At 36.6% G+C, this 17,222-nt stretch overlaps 1 protein-coding gene and 1 long non-coding RNA gene across 3 annotated transcripts in view; both read left to right on the forward strand.

The window, feature by feature from the left end:
* Positions 1–17,222, forward strand: part of smyd3 (SET and MYND domain containing 3) — a 240,256-nt gene that overhangs the window by 57,928 nt on the left and 165,106 nt on the right. The gene's annotated exons all lie outside the window — the stretch shown is intronic.
* Positions 220–16,538, forward strand: LOC125268598. Of its 2 annotated transcripts, none has more exons than XR_007184935.1 (4): positions 220–233; positions 10,235–10,238; positions 13,049–13,251; positions 15,153–16,538. It is a non-coding gene; the product is annotated as an uncharacterized LOC125268598 (long non-coding RNA). The 2 variants fall into 2 exon arrangements; XR_007184934.1 differs by lacking the exon at positions 15,153–16,538 and adding an exon at positions 13,424–13,843.

The raw sequence follows: 17,222 nt of genomic DNA on the forward strand, positions 1-17,222 counted from the left end.
AGAAGGTTGATGTCTGACTTGAATGAGGAGGAGGGTAGTGAATGACGTCCCGGGTCACTAAAGACCCGAGGTATGCATTTAAGGGTTAAACTGGATATTTTTCTTACACAAATGCATCACTTCACTTCAGAAGCGCTTTATTTACCCCACGGAGCCGTATGGAGTACGTTTATAATGGATGGATGCACTTTCTTGAGTTGGTCCCGTTCACTGTCATTATAAAGCTCAGATGCGTCAGGATATTTATTAATATATCTCCGATTGTGTTCATCAGAAAGAAGAAAGTCATATACACCTAGGATGGCTTGAAGGAGAGTAAAGCTTGGGGAAATTTTCATTTTAAAGTGAACTAATCCTTTAACTCATACAGTGCACAGCATAAATGAGTACACCCCCTCTGAAACTTCGGAAAGTCAGCAATTACTCAATTACTTAGAAGACATGTTAGGGTTCTTTAGAGATATAATGTTCCAGCAAGCCTACTTAATCAATTACCAAAGAAGCATGTCAAAATTATTCAGTAAAATAAGATTTTCTTATCAAGGTGATAAATTGTTGTTTAGCAAAAATGAGTACACCCTCCTAAAAGTTACTAAATAAAACAAAATAAAAATGTTCTGGTGTAAGTTTAAGGCAATGTTTGATCAACAGGTAAGTATGTTGAACCAAAACATTTAAAGAGAAGTAATTTCTTGATAATTAAAAGTGTTATATAGCCCACTGAGTCATTCTCAGACTTAATGCTGACAACAATGGAAGCACTTGGAAAAGAAGTGTCAGGAGACTTATTTCTTAGCACAAAAGAGGACAGTGGTACAAGAGGATTACCAATTCATAGTTTTAAGTGTGAAAATATAGCAAAAGTAACACAGAAATTCAAAAACAATGGACTTGTGACAAGGCCCCTGAAATAATCAGGCCTTCATTTTAAGCTTTCATTTAGTGATGAGGGATTTTCTTGCTAGACAAAGAGCAGGAGAAATACCAAGCAAGTGTCTCAGAGCCAGCAAAAGCTATGAAAAGAGTGACTGTTTATCTCACAGAGTAAGATGCAGCCTGCAGAAATGACATGCATGGTTGTTGTTCTCACTGGAACTACCTACTGTTGCCAAAGCACAATAAAGTCAGTTAGCCATTTCCAAAGCCCATATTTACAAAATATAGATTCTGGTAATCAATACTCTGGTCTCATGAGACCAAATCAATAATTTTGGATCTAACATCATCCAAAATGTTATGGTGTTGCTAGAGGAGGAGTACAGTGAGAAGTGCCTGGTTCCCACAGTAAAGTTCAGTGGTAGTAAAGCTCTTATATAGGAATGTATGAGTGCTGAAGGTGTGAGGGCGTTGTGCTTTATCAATGCTGTCATGAATTCCCACACTACTGTGTAATTTAATACACAAACTTGAAACAGAAGATGTTTCCCTTTCCTGCAGGGAATCATTGTTGGGCATTTTTTCAACATGACAATGAGGATATGCATTCTCCCAAGGTGAAAAACCTTCTGTGGACATGTATTGCACTCAGTCTTAACACTCTTGAGCACCTGTGGGGGATTCTGTAGAGTTGAGCAACACTCCCCATTAAAGATCAGGGCATTTAAGGAGCTCATCATCCAGGAGTTAAACAGGACAGATGTGACAATTTGTCATGAGCTTGTACACTCCGTGCCAAGAAGGGTCAGAGTAGTATATTCAAAATTATGGAGGGCATACTAAGTGCTAGAATATTATACATTTGTTGAATTAAATCTAGGGTGTACTCATTTCTGCAATCCTTAATTTAAACAAAATTGGCTAATTTACTTATTTTATGGCTATTAATGACATATTTCTCGGTTTTTATTATGTATATGTTTAATACATTTTAGTTTTGCCATCTTTCCATGAATTGTATTAGTGATCATAAAGAAAATACATCTTTTGTATTTGTTCAGAGGGGGTGCATTCATTTATGCTGTGCACTGTATTTCAGAAGTGGACCTTATAGTAAAGGGTTAGCAGTATTTCACTATCATAGATGGATGATGTTCTGCTCTGTTCTGTTCACCTCTCTCTGCTGTAGGACAGCAGGTTTGTCCCTGAGAGCACAGGGAGAGTATTGATGAATGTGTGCCGTGCACTGCTCAAAGGAAAGCAAACGCTAATGGATGAGCTGTCTAGTCCTGTGTACTCGAATGTCACTCTGAGGTGACTGGTGGTACCTGCGTGGTCTTCAGGGCATGTTCTCTCAATCTGTTCAACATCTGGACACCACTATGAGTTTCTACAAATCAAAAATGGAAGTACTGATCTGATAGATATGCATTGGTTTGTTATCGATCAGTTTGCAAGGCCCTGTTTACACCTGGTATTAAGATGCGTTTTGGTTGATCCGATTACAAGTAGCTTGATGAGGGAGATACATACCCGTTTACACCTTGTTTTTTAATCTCTCTTTTGTCCACTTTTGACCACTTCTGTACTGGTTTCTTCAAGGGGAGGGTCTATGGGCTTGATCAGTTTGAACAGAAAGGAAATGGAAAACCATACAGAGAGAAGCAGCTTTCGTTTCTGCTCTTATAGCCGCAAGACAGACTGAACACAGCGAGTGCGTGTTAGAAATAAAGATTGATGAGAGAACATTGTGCTTGGTATGTTTTTTTTTGTCTTCAAACCAAACTTAGGTCTCCAGCTGACAAAGTTGACTAGTGCACTTCCCAAAATGTTTAGCATTAGGTCAATAGGCAGAGAGTAGGTGGTCTTTTTGCCTTCTAGTGGTTGCATGCATGCATGCATTTTGCGGAAGAACATTGTTATTGGTTGTGGCTCTGGTTCTGTGTGACTGTATGGATAAATATGGTTATCCTACTTCTCATAAAACATTCACTATTAGGCTTAAGAGATATAACGAGTTTAAATGAGTGGATCTTGACTCACTGTAGCTATACCCATTAGTAGACATGGTACTTCCTTGAAAATAAATTCCTGCATGGCGCAACAACAACTATAATGAAATAAACCTTCACAATAGATAATGCTTTAAAGTGAGCTCTGTTAGAGAACTACATATGGCAATTTATCTGTTCAAAACCTTACTCACTTTCAAGTAGATTCATACTGTCTTCTTTACGTTAAGTACTGTATTAGTTTCTTTTAGATATACAGGAACGTTTTTGTTTACCTGCTTGACTAGTTTCGGCTACTTCCTGTAGCCTTCGTCAGAAGCGTCACGTGATGTTGCTGTGACGTGTCTTGTAGGCTGCTTATGTTGTTTTGCCAGACAGTAGGGAGAGCTTGCGCCCCCTACTGTCTGACGCCTTCTCCAGGACCACATCCCAGGTGTGGGATAAGGTGTAGGCTCCCTCGTCCCGGTTCATGGTCCTTGGTGCACGCTTCCTAATTTCGATGGCCTCCCTAATCCAGCGGTGATACTTGTTACTTTCAGCACGGATGACCCTGGCATTATCCCAATCCATGATATGATTTTCCCTCTTACAATGATCTGATATGGCCGATTTGAGATTGACCTGTTCTGCTTGCTCTTTCGTTGCTCTTGTTTGTCTAGCGGATGTTTCTTTTTCAAATTCTGTCTGATGTTCCTTCTTCCGTGTTCCAAACGTTCTGCCTGTTTCACCAATGTATGTTTTGTTGCATGATAGACATGGTATTTCATATATGACGTCACATTTGTGTTCTTGTTTTATACTGTCCTTGGATTTTACAAGTAACTGTCTGAGTTTTGCATGTGGTTTTACTGGTGTGTTGATGTTGTGTCTTCTCATGGCCCTTTGTATGTGTTCTGTGATCCCCCGGATGTATGGTAATGTAACCATACCTGCTGTCTTTGTGTTTTGTGTCCTCTTCTTCCTTCTTGTTTCTTTGCCCGTATTTTGTGCCTGTTTTCTTCCTTTTTCTATCGCCCAGGTAGGATACTGACATGTTTTAAGTGTAGTGTGTATGTGTGCTTCTTCCTCCTCCTTATCCTGTGTATCTGTGATGATGTTTGTAAAAAACGTTCCTGTCTATCTAAAAGAAACTAATACAGTACTTAACGTAAAGAAGACAGTATGAATCTACTTGAAAGAATAAGAGAAAGTTTTGGACAAAGCGGTGTCAAGGCTTGCCGAGCGCTGGAACAACTACACAAGAAATTAGCGCGCCATTGGAACCATCTCCGTTTCCATCTACGATGCCGTGACGAAAGAATCATTCCACCAAGCCTTTAAATAATGAGTCAATACACCATCAATCCTTCTTACCCTGAGTAACTATGGTAAGTGAAATTGAGTACTTGCGTCACTCGTCCGTGTGTGTCTTGTCATATCCGTAAATATAGAAAAGTTGCTTCGGCTGTGTGTATGGTGGGAATGGCATAGGTTAGTTGTCACAATGAGCAAGAAAGGCTGAGTTGCAGCACGCTAAATCTTGAACCTCCGTGAAATCACAATGTTTAAGCAGAACAGAGGAGCTTTTGCTTGCAAAAAGAGAACGCGACAGAGCTTGTAATAAAACAAGAATCAACATTGGCTTCACTTTTCGGAGATGGCAAGAACTGAGGGATTTGTAATGTAAAAGTGACGCGGAGATGGCGTTTTTATTACTCAACAAGTGAGTAAGGTACTGTATTAGTTTCTTTTAGATAGACAGGAACGTTTTTTGTTTACCTGCTTGACTAGTCACATAGGTCACATAGTTCACCTTTAAGAAAAAAACCTTATTTGATATATAAAAGCAAATGGATATATATATATATATATATATATATTTTTTTTTTTTTTTTTTTTTTTTTTTTCTGTGTTCTCTCTAAAGACCCCCAGTAACATTTCCTTTAATCTTCACTTGAAGTGTCGATCGTCTCCTCTATCCGCAGAGAGAGCCAGACGTAAGCTTGCATCGTGCATTTTCCTGTCTGCCAACTGGCTCCATATGAAGTAAAGTGAGATTTTCATTACACCTTGTTCTCCAATGGCACGCACAGATTACAGTCATCCTAAACACAGGATCTCACACACATTTCGTCTGTATGGACCCCCACAGTGCTTCCGTCACTATAGCTGTTTCACACCACGCTTCCTTCTCTCTCTCACCCTTGACTCTACCCGTAATAAGATAATTAGTGATTTATGGTCGCCTTGCTTTGTTTGCTCAAATTTGAGTCTTCAGGCTGAGGGAGTGTTTTGGCAGCATTCTGAGTTTGTAATTAATTATCTTCTGACGTTTTTCCTTTGTAACGAGCCATTACTGTAATGTGCTGAAGTGAGAGCAGAGTGTAAATTTAATGACTGTGTAGCTGTTGCTTTATACAGCGTTTTCTCTTAATTTAGAGCATCTGAAGCTAATGTAAGTGGGTATTCGGTGTGTAAATGGGTTTTTCAGAGCCAGTCTGACTTGTGGTCTCATTCTGCTATATAAATAACTCTAAAAAATGCTGGGTTAAAAAGATTAAAAAGGGTCAGCAAGATTAAAATAATAATAATAATAATAAATTGATCAAAAGTGCAGTGAAGATATTTGTAATGTTACAGAAAATTTTTATTTAAAAAAATGCTGGTCTTTTGAACAAAGAATCAAATAATCCTGAAAAAACATCACAACTATTTTCAACATATGATAATGACAAGAAATGTTTTTTGATATATATATATATATATATATATATATATATATATATATATATATATATATATATATATATATATATATATATATATATACCTTTAAATTCTCATTTTCTCGTCTTCATTCTTCCTTTCTTATTTGAGTTGTTTATTGTCTTTGGTTTTCAGTTTTAACTAACTGCTACAGGCAGCAGAGTAGAGAGTTTGTTCCCACAGCACAGCTTAGACATGGAAAATATTACAATAGGAACAGCAAATATTTAATGAAACTGCAGAAAAAAAAGAAAAAAAAATCATCTGTTTGAAAATTTTGTTCTGGCAGTTTTCCACAAGGCGTAATTGATATTGAAATACTCAAGTGTTGATGCGTTATAAAAATGAATTTAGTTCATTTTGAGCAAGATGTTAGATTAGGCTTTAATTTTAATATGTCCCCCGGTCTGGTTCTTCCATAATGATCTGTTATGAAGCAGTCTGTGTTTGTTATATGTGCTCGTGTACAAAGTGTTTATCCTCGGATTGTCTTTTCCCATGTCTACGGTCTGTGTTTAGTTTGGTCAGTGATTTTTCTGTGGTGCCCTGTGTTTGACGTGCCCATGACAGATGCCAGCTGTGTGTCTGAGGAGGAGGTGAACAGTGGCCTGCTGTTACTGTCAGATCCAGGCCTGCTCACAACCTTAGCCCTACTGAGACAGTTGTCTGATAGAGAGAGCGAAGCAGAATTATGTTTTAGCAGTGTAGGGATATATGTACAGTTACTTGTGGGGACAGCACTATTTTAGTCATATTTTTGCCTCTTCAGACAGACTCTTCATTATCAGATTTATTGTTGATAGGTAATTTTTTGTATTTTAGTGATTTTATGATTAGTGATGTGCTGTTATTTCTGTAAGTGATTAAACTTGCGGACTAAAAAACATGCAAAAATCCACCCTAGCATCCACACAAATCACCTTAGCAACCGTAAAACAAAGCAAAACTACTCAGAAGCTATATGCTGTGGCTGTTATATATGCAGTTATATATGTACGTTTCGGTTATTTACTTCGCCAGACAGGTTTCTGTATATTCATGATTACAATAACTTTTTCATAATTGGTGCATTCAGGTTTTTTTTATTGCTCATACAACAGCAGCATGTAATTGCTCCATCAAAGTCATTTTAATCATAAGTCATGTAATTTTCTTTCTTGGACTGTCTTTTTCCTGTAAGGCAGCAATTTCCTCTTTCTGTTTTTTTCTGTCCATTTTCTGAATTAATCTCTCAGTTTACCATCCGATTAATAGGTTTAACCCTGTATGCCCTGACCTTGTCTTCATGGGTTAAAAACAATGCAAGAAAATTGTCTCTGTATAGATCAAAAAATATTAGTAATGATCCTAGTTTACAGTTTAATCCTGGAATAGGGAGAAAATCTATACTGTAGTACACAATGGTTTTTGCTGAAAGCTGAAATAAAATAATATATATATATATATTAGATGAGAACGGCCATGGCAAATAACTGAAATAAATAGGTGTAGATTGAAGTAAAATTACTAAAATAAAAATAAAGTTAAATAGAAATAGAAAAATGACAAAAGCAGAGTACAAGTATATAAATAATACAAAAATAACCCTGAACAAAATCAACCAAAATTCAGTATTCAAATAAAATCAGTAAAGAAAATTGCAAAGTATGCAAGAATTATGATGCTGTAATTGCTGTTGGTTACATTTTGAATGCTGATTTTCAAACGTACAGAAATCTTACATTTCTTATGAATTAAGTTGAGGAAAAAAGTAGATAACATACATAAAATATCAAATATCAAAATATAATATCAATACAGTGTTGTGTAGCAAGCACCAGAATAGGCCTAAAAGCCAGTTCACGCCAAGAACAATATCTATAAATATAAATATAACGATAACAATAACTATATCAACGTCCTCACCAACGCATGATATTGTTCTGTTTATTCTAAGCGCGTGCCACATTTTTGTCATCTGCTGCTTTAAAGGGTTAGTTCACCCAAAAATGAACCTTCGTTCATCTTCGGAACACAAATTAAGATATTTTGATGAAATCCGATGGCTCAGTGAGGCCTCTATAGACAGCAATGCCACTGAAAATCTCAAGATCCATAAAGGTACTAAAAACATATTTAAAACAGTTCATGTGACTACAGTGGTTCAATCTTAATATTATAAAGCGACGAGAATTCTTTTCGTGCGCCAAAAAACAAAATAACGACTTTTCAACAATATAGTGATGGGCTGATTTCAAAACACTGCTTTGGAGCTTTGCGAATCAAATTAGTGATTCGGATCTCCTATCAAACGGCTTAACTGCTGAAATCACGTGACTTTGGCGCTCCGAATCACTGATTCGATTCGTAAAGCTCCGAAGCAGTGTTTTGAAATCGGTCCATCACTGTATTGTTGAAAAGTTGGCATTTTGTTGGCATTGAAGTTCAGTGTGAGGCTTGTAATTTACATCCTGGGAGCGAGAAATGAGGTGAAAGGAAGTGATGTAACACTGCTCTGTGGTTACAGGTGTCTGAAGGGAATCACATCAGCAGGGAAGAAATAAACAGACCTAATAGGGATGATAATGATGTAATAGATCTTAGATCTCGCACAGGTTTAGTATGAGTGTGTGTATGTATATCTCCCATAAGAGCTGAAAGAGCAGTATTTATTGAACTGTATGCTGCAGTTGCACTCTGGAGATACAGTGCTGCTTTATAATCGTGATTGTGCAGCATGGAGCTAAAATCTCAGAGGTATTTTTAGGGCTAAATTTATGACCTGGTATGAAATGCACTGACTGGAATTTTTCTTCCTATGGACACAAATTGCTGTAATATTTTAAGAATTTTCTTCATTTTATTTTATTTTATTTTTAAAATAACAGTTTTGAGGATGGCTTGAGTTTGGTTTATTGTGATAAATCATGCTAAATGAAGGTTTATCATTCTGTACCATGGTATATATGAAAGTATTATAGTATTACTATCTGATTACCACCACTGCACCATGGTACCGCCACAGTATGATTTTGTAGTAGTACCTGAATACTATATCACAATGTATATTAGAAAAGAAAGTTTACAACATTATTACAAACTACCAGACCTTTACTATGCAGTGTTCTGCATAAATTGGTTGTAATGTATTAATATTATTTATGAATTCTGACATGCATATATAAGCATCCACTGTCACAGCCAGACTGTAACCATAGAAACCAGCTCTTTATATGGTAACATCTCTCTCTCTCTCACACACTCACTCACACACACACACACACACACACACACACACACACACACACACACACACACACACACACACACACACACACACACACATTTTCAGCACCTGTTAAAGGTTTTGTGTATCACTCGTTGTTCGTAGGTTACAGTAGGGTGGATTTATTTGTTTGTCTTTCTTTGTTGTATTATACACATTTATGCACAATTTGTGGCTCATTAACTTTGGTACTGAATAGATTTACATGATACCACATATCTATCTAATCTAATATACATCATCTAATACATGTTCTGTTGTTCTTTTAATGATTTTCTGTAGATATTTGTAATAAGAAATGTTTATTTGTATTTGATGTAAAAATGCTTTTGTATCTCAGATTAATATGCAAAGATACTAAACAATATTCTCTTTCAATGTGACTTATGTGAAATTAGGAGATATATTAAATCAGTTTTACATTAGATTTAAGAAAAAAACCCATCAGCCCAGCACTGCTGAGCATTAATCCCGTCTAGCACTGGGTTGCAGCAGAAATGTCATTGGTTACATGTTAATTAGCTTAACGACAGGCTTAGCTTAATAACTTTAATGCTATTGTTCAGGCTATGTGTTGCAGCGTTTTTATAAGGACGATATAAGACCCTATTTGTTTAATTAACTGAGCATTTGTTTAGTTCGTGTCTGGTGAAATGAAGGGGCAATTTACTCTCTCTCTCTCCCTCTTTCCCTGCAGTTTGTAAAATTTTCCAAGACTGCATCTTTCATGGAAATTAGTTTTAGCTGTGATAATCAACCTTTCATTCTCTGCATTTAATTGTAATTACTGTGCAGTGTGGTAATATATTCATGATGAGTAGGAAAATGCCACATCTATTCATTAAAAATAGCAGCATTTATACAAACTGCTTCCATAAGTCTGATTTCACTCATGAACTCATTCAGTTAGCTTGACTTTAGTGTATAAAGAGGTCCAGACAGAACAAGTTGCAACAAACTTTGATGAACCACTTATATACAGTATATACTGTGTGTATATATATATATATATATATATATATATATATATATATATATATATATATATATATATATATATATACACACTATATTGCCAAAAGAACTTTAATGACATCCCATTCTTAAAGGTGCTAAAGAGGATGTTTTGCTTTATACATTTTTGCAATATTACTTGAAACTGTCTTTACTAACTGATAAAAGACTATTTATTAGGTGCTCTGAAAGTAATAATATTAATATACATCATCTGTGCACGAGGTAGGGCCTTAAAAACATCAGCCAATCGTTTACGCGATCATCGTGTAAACGATTGGCCCTCTGGCTTGTCAATCACTGCCGTGACGTTCCTTGTGAGAGACGTGCGCGGATTGGCCCTCTGGCTTGTCAATCACTGCCATGTTCCTTGTGAGAGACAAGCGCGGCTGCGCGCTCCAGTAACTTTCCACACTCTACAGGCGCCGCATGCAATGTTTTTGTCAGGAGACAGGAGTAACAACTGCAGATTACCTGCGGTGAGTCCGACATAATGAATCCACAGACACGGCACAGCGAATACCGGTAGTAAACACTCGTGTTCCAATACTCGTGCACGAGTTTTGGGAGGCGTTCCCTCGAAATTCTTACGCATGCGCTTATTTAAAAAAATCAGTAACAGTCTTTGGTTTCTCAGTCGACAAAAAGATCCTCTTTAGCACCTTTAATCTGTAAGGTTTAATATGGAGTTGCCCCACCCTTTGCAGCTATAACAGCCTCGACTCTTCTGGGAAGGCTTTCCATAAGGTTTAGGAGTGTGTTTATGGGAATTTTTGACCATTCTTCTAGAAGCGCATTTGTGAGGTCAGGCAGTGATGTTGGTGAGAAAGCCTGGCTCGCAGTCTCCGCTCTAATTCATCCCAAAAGGTTTTGTGGTCAGTACTCTGTGCAGGCCAGTCAAGTTCCTCCACACCAACTCGCTCATCCATGTCTTTATGGACCTTGCTTTGTGAACTGGTGCACAGTCATGTTGGAAAAGGAAGGGGCCATCCCCAAACTGTTCCCACCAAGTTTGGAGCATGAAATTGTCCAAAATGTCTTGGTATGCTGAAGCATTAAGAGTTCCTTTCACTGGAATTAAGGGGCCAAGCCCAACCCCTGAAAAACAACCTCACACCATAATCCCCCTCCACCAAACTTTATACTTGGCACAATGCAGTCAGGCAAGTACTGTTCTCCTGGCAACCACCACACCCAGAGACTTTAGTTTATGTACTGCAGTATAATGCAGTAACTAGTAGTTACTAAGAAGATTTTAGTAATAATATTACAGTCACCATCCATAAAATAGCTTGTTACAACATTATTTTTGTTGCCTCAACTTCTACTTATTTGAAATCCGACAATCCTATTCCTAGATTAATTTTCGTACTCTTCATGACTCGCATGTGCACGTGTCTCCATTGCAGCAAGCTAGCTTGGAATATGGAAAAGCATATATTCAGCGGCTGAAAATGTTGACATTACTTTGATTTTGTCAGGAGAAATGATGACAAGAACACAGCTGTCAAATGTAAGTTGTGGCATTACATTACTCTTGCATTATGTGGCTTCCCCATCCATCTCTTTGATCCTGATATGCATTATATCAGAAATCTTTCTAGAAAACATAAAACATTTTCTTACAACCCTATGTGAATTCTTTTGACAACATACATCACTATTAATACTACACTTAAGGAAAACTGAAATATCTTTTTTGACTTAAAACAATGTCTTAAAGATGTTGAAGAATTGTTTTTGATGTACATTGCAAGAAAAAAATTAAGTATTTAAATAGTAAGAATCATTTGAAAATTATATTTGATCTGCTTGGCATTATTCATAAAAAAGGGGCATATCTATGGATCTGAGAAGTTCATTGTGATGGTGGACACATTTGGTTTCAGTTTGAGTGTTAAAGCTGCATTAAAAGCTGTTGGTTGCTAGACTTAGGAAAAAGACTTTGAACGTGGTAAATTAATGTTCTAGGATATATTTTTTGAACAATTTCCAGTATAGGACTAGTAACAAAAACCTCCTGTCAGACCACCACCAGGATTCTTCAACAGAAACCTGAATAATGTTAAACTCCCACAACTGGGAAATCAGCTTTTGGCTTACTTTTACTCAATGATCCATTATGTAACTGAACAAATTGGATCTTCATGTCTCCAGCAGTGGACCACCACTAAACCTGGACCGGTAAAACTCTTATAATGTTGTAAATAATGAAACCTTGCAGTGTTCCTTAATGATTTACCGCAAACCTGGTAACTCATTTTAAAAATACAGAAGTTTCTACATCTTGCTCATGAAATATTGCTCTTCAAATGGAATTTTCCTGCACTGTATAATTTAGATGGGCATCTTTTCTCTATATTCCTCGTATAGAGCTCTTCAGTCATGATATAATTTGTAGGCCATTTCACAATGTTTAATGGGTTTTTAGAATAACTTTTGTGGAAACCGTTGTGTGCTTGTAGTTTTTTTATTATTGCACAATGGTTTCAGAAATCGCATTTGAGATGTAACTGATTATAATTTATGCTGTAGAACAAAACATGAAAGTCTCTTCAAGTAATGTTCACCACAGACCTCATTTTACACCAAAATCCAAAACCACTATTCTAAAAACCCATTAGAAATTCCAGAGGGAACACAAGGCTCAGAAATGCTAATTCTCGTCCAGGTTTTTGGCCTACAAACCGAACAGCTCTGTTGTACCAAATATATGGCTGTTTCTGCCATCTGTTTTTCCCAGGCTGGTCTTGATAAAGGGCAGGCATGTTTTCTGTCTAGTTTCTCCTCTCATGTGTACAGGAGTCACAGCAGAAATTCAATAGCCTTTGATTCCAATCAATGTTTCATGAAGATTTTCTCTCATTGCTCGTACTTATTATGTGTATATGGTTGTTATTGAGTGAGATGCTTCAAGTTTTCTCAAAGGTCTTCCTCTTGCACAATTTATGGCAGGTCTCTTTCTTAATGGACTTGGAGAGAGAGCAGGAGATGAAGCAAATGATCTTGTATATGAAATATATCTGTTTTGGTCACTTTTGACACAGAAACTCTGATTATTAAGGTTTGAACCTCTCTCTTTTTGTTGGCCTACATGAAAAATGACTGTTCCTATCTCATATTATTGGGTCAGTAGTGTAACAGACAAGCCTGTTACTAAGTCTTTTGTCTGCAGTTTTCTTCCTCACTGCTAGGGGTGCTATAGCACCTAATTGAGCTCCTTAAGTAAAGGTGAGGTTTTAGAGGAAGTTAGCAGAACAGCAGCAGTAGGAAGCATGGCTTTAATGCATTTGTGCTATGTCCTGGTTGAGAAATGTTCTATTTCAAGCTCAACTTAAAGTAAGGATTGTTTTCTTTCCTGCTATTTAAATTTACCCGTTTCAGCCTGTTAATAATGTTTGTTGTCAATACGTTATTGGATTTGTTTGTTGATATATACTGAGCAATTGTATGTAAGCTGTGTTGGGTTTGATGCTCAAAGGTTGATACAGGTTATTTGTATGTATTTTAGAAGGACCCTTTATCGGTGACTTTAACACCGCATGGTGAGAGCTCAATATGGACTTAAAGCCCAGATGGATGTAAGCTTGTGGTTTTTGGCTTACTTATGGCTGTACTTGATGGGGAAAAGTCTGGAGCTTGAACTATTATTGGTTGAATCAAATTCATTGTCAATAATTGGATTACTTATCATCTAAGGGACAACTACTTTGGACATTGTTTGATGAACTTTATAACCTGTTAAGACTCTCTCTCTCACACACACACACCATCATTTTCACATTACAAAACTGTGTAACCTATTGCCCAACTTCTGCAATGCACCTATCCATTATATTGTTTTGAATGTGATTTGTCTTTTTCTTGCATTTTCTCTTTGTGTGGTGATTATTTGTTGTTTTCATGGTTGTATAAAAGAATGGTTGATTTATTTTGTGAGCATCTTTTCCTTCTTAATCTGTGGTTAGGCAAACTGAATCCCCCCTTTAATTAAGTGGTGTAACTAGTTTTGTGTTAACGCATGAGACGGTTATAGTAGAGTTTGGAAACTTGGTGCCAATGGTGCAATACTCCCTTTTTTTCACCTATTAAGAAAGTGCATTCTGGGAATTTTGTTTTCCACTGCTTTCTCTTAAATTAAATAAGCCATTTAAGTTAAAGGTGATGTACTCATCCAACCCAAAATAGCAACATTGACTCAACCAGTGGTGTGGGTTTGGGGCAGAACAGTTTTTTATTTATTTGTTTGTTTATTCCATTTTGTGGCACTAGTGGTGCAGATATTTCAGATTTTTTCAAGGGTTTTTCTCAAGGCAAACTGAGCTCTTTTGCAGACACAGACATTTACAAGTGGATGTTCACAGGTGCTAAGGAAACCGAACCGGTCATGGTACCATCCAGAACAAACAATGAGCTTATACACTGCAGGAATGTAGCAGAATCACTTCATCTGACATCTGCTTAGGAGTTCTCCAAGTTGTTTTACAAGACACGTTGTGTTTATCTTGTTGTGTTTTGAAGGGATGTTTCATCCAAAAATCAAAATTTTGTTATCATTTACTCACTCTCATATTATTCCAAATTTATGATTTTGTTTCTTTTTCAGTGGCAGTCACAACTCAGAAAGATATGGAAACAATTTAAAAGAACCATACAAGTTAGATTTGCTTGATGTGCAACAGAGTTAATTTGTCATTATTCACAAATAATTATTTCCTCTAATTTAATTTGCATTTACATTTGTTCAAACTTGGCACGTCATGTTTACTCACAATACATGTGAGAAACAGTGGTTAGATGTGTTTTGATTATATGTATATGTGCAAATTAAATCTAAGCACTTTGAGAAGAATGCAGCAAATAACAACTCATGCGTCTTCTAATAAAGATTTTACACTGGCATTGATTCATAAGTGACACTAGAGACACATTGTTAATTGTGATAGGACAGATGGACTGATCACTAGATTTAGCACAATAGCTTTTCTCATCAAAAGTTCTCCCAAAAGACAGCTCTGTACTTGAATATTAAGAACCGAACCAGACAGCAATAAATCATTAGCAATAAATCATTAGCCCCAAATGTCCAAAAAACTCCTGACAGCATCTGTTTGCAGAGCTACAGTTTAAATAGAACTGGGCCAGGAGCTCTGGGGATCTTCCTGTCTTAATCGCACACACAAGGTTCTGTTTTTCTTATGAGGTTGCGCTCGTTCTCATCGCATCTCGTCCTCTTCCAGGGGCAATAACAGGCTAATTCTGGAGTTCCTTCATCCTGAGATAATTCCGAGGCTGTTATCCACCCCACCTTTTCCATCCTGTTGTTCCGGCACTCCTGCTGAGGGCTTGTGAGATGCTTTGAGGGCGTCTTGAAAACCTTGCTTTGCCGGAGTTGCCTTTGGGCCACCACCAACATCTCTAACCAGTAAAAACCCAGGAGACTAACACCTTAACATTTTAACGAACATCTTGATTTGAATATACACATATATGCCAGACGCACACTTTAATAGTACACTTCTTGTTTTTTTTTTTTTCACTTTTAGTTGAAGGCTACTTGGGTTATTTCAGGTAAAGTTAACAGTCTGGTTATGATAAAATAAAAGTTATTTTATTGGATAATAGCACTGTAGTTCTGTTCCAAATCTAGCAAGCTTGTTGTCTTGTATGTTATATATATTGTATGTATAAATATAACTATATGACTAAAAGTGCGGTCACATTTACCAGTGTTCTGCAAATTTTCATGGGCGAAATCAAGCCTTTTCAATAGGGATTTCTGCATGAGGGTGGAAGATATTTCCTTCAGACGTTGTAACGAGTTCAAGTTGGTCACGCAAATTCACTCTGTTAACAAACAGAAAGCTTTATGAGGTTTGAAAGGGATTTCTGTGTGAGCTGTGCTTCACTACTCTGTTGACAATAGAGTGCCACAGTCAGGTTTCAGAAGTTAAAATTCCATTTATTTTCTCCATAGCGAAATTGTTTTTTACCGATAACTTATAAACCTTTAAATACAGTGAGCTACAAGGTTAATTGATGCTTCTGTTAAAGCTCTTAGCCCACATTATTTTAACTTATATTTTTTAAAATAATCAGCAAATTGTGGTGAAAAACTACATTATCCATGATGATGTGCAAAATTCCACCAATCACAGTCAAAACAAGCAGAACAAGCCAAAAAAAAAAAAAAAAAAAAAAAAACAGTCTAAACTGCTTTGCTAGTTTAAGTTGGTCTTAGCTGATTTGAGATTGTCCTTCTACCCAGCCAAGCTGGTGCTGCCAATTTCTCTGTCCGATCATCCAAAATCCATCTAAAACCAGCAAACAGACCAGCCTAACCAGCCTGAGAGACCACCTAAGACCAGCAAAACAGCTTAGACTGAAGATTTTTTTTTTTTTTTTTCCCCACAGCAGGGAAATAGTGCAAGATATACATATGTACTATTGATATTTTTTTCTATGCAGTTTAATATTTATTTATATTCAACATTTCTCTTGACTCCTGTATGAACATGCTTAGGTTTGTTGCATTGAATTTTGAGATTTTGAGCACTATTTTTGAAAATGTACATTGCCCTCCAAAAGTTTGGAAACACCCCTGGCAAAGTGTGGTTTTGGACGATATCAGCATAAATCCTTATCATTTTTTGGTACAAATACATTAAAGTAATTTGACATTATCATTGAAGACCAGCAATAATAATATTCGTTTTGATTACATAATAATGGCAATATATAGATGTCAAAGTCAGACATGCTCCTTTGCCAGCTGTGATTCCTGGTTACTGGTTTAAACTTGGCCCAGGTTTGTAAAAGATTTTTGGGTCAGCACACCTTAATAGCTTCAACAATTGATTGCCAATTAAGTTTAGAATACAATGAACCAATCAGAACCCAGTTTAGGTCAGATAGCTGCTAATGGTGGATATTTTGATGAATCCAAAATGTATTTATTTTTTCTATGTATAAACTGTTTATGTAATAAAATGTTTTCCTAGTTTGTGTTGTCCCTTATCAGTGCAAAAGTATCACAAATTAAAAAGGATTCATGGCAATATTGCCCAAAACCCCACTTTTCTAGGGCGTTTCCAAACTTTTGGAGGGCAGTGTACATGCAATGTTTTATTTGAAATTAACCCAATAAAATGTTGTCTACTGTAACAAGGTTTGTGTTCAAGGAAGAAAGAGACGGGAACAGGCAAAACAGCAACTGTAAAGTTAAATCACAAAATAAACATAAGCAACAAAATGAAAGTAAAGCAGCAGCCCCTCACGGACAACTGATGCTTAAACTAAAACAAAACAAC

Source organism: Megalobrama amblycephala, linkage group LG5, assembly GCF_018812025.1.
Source record: "Megalobrama amblycephala isolate DHTTF-2021 linkage group LG5, ASM1881202v1, whole genome shotgun sequence".
NCBI classification, from domain to species: domain Eukaryota; kingdom Metazoa; phylum Chordata; class Actinopteri; order Cypriniformes; family Xenocyprididae; genus Megalobrama; species Megalobrama amblycephala.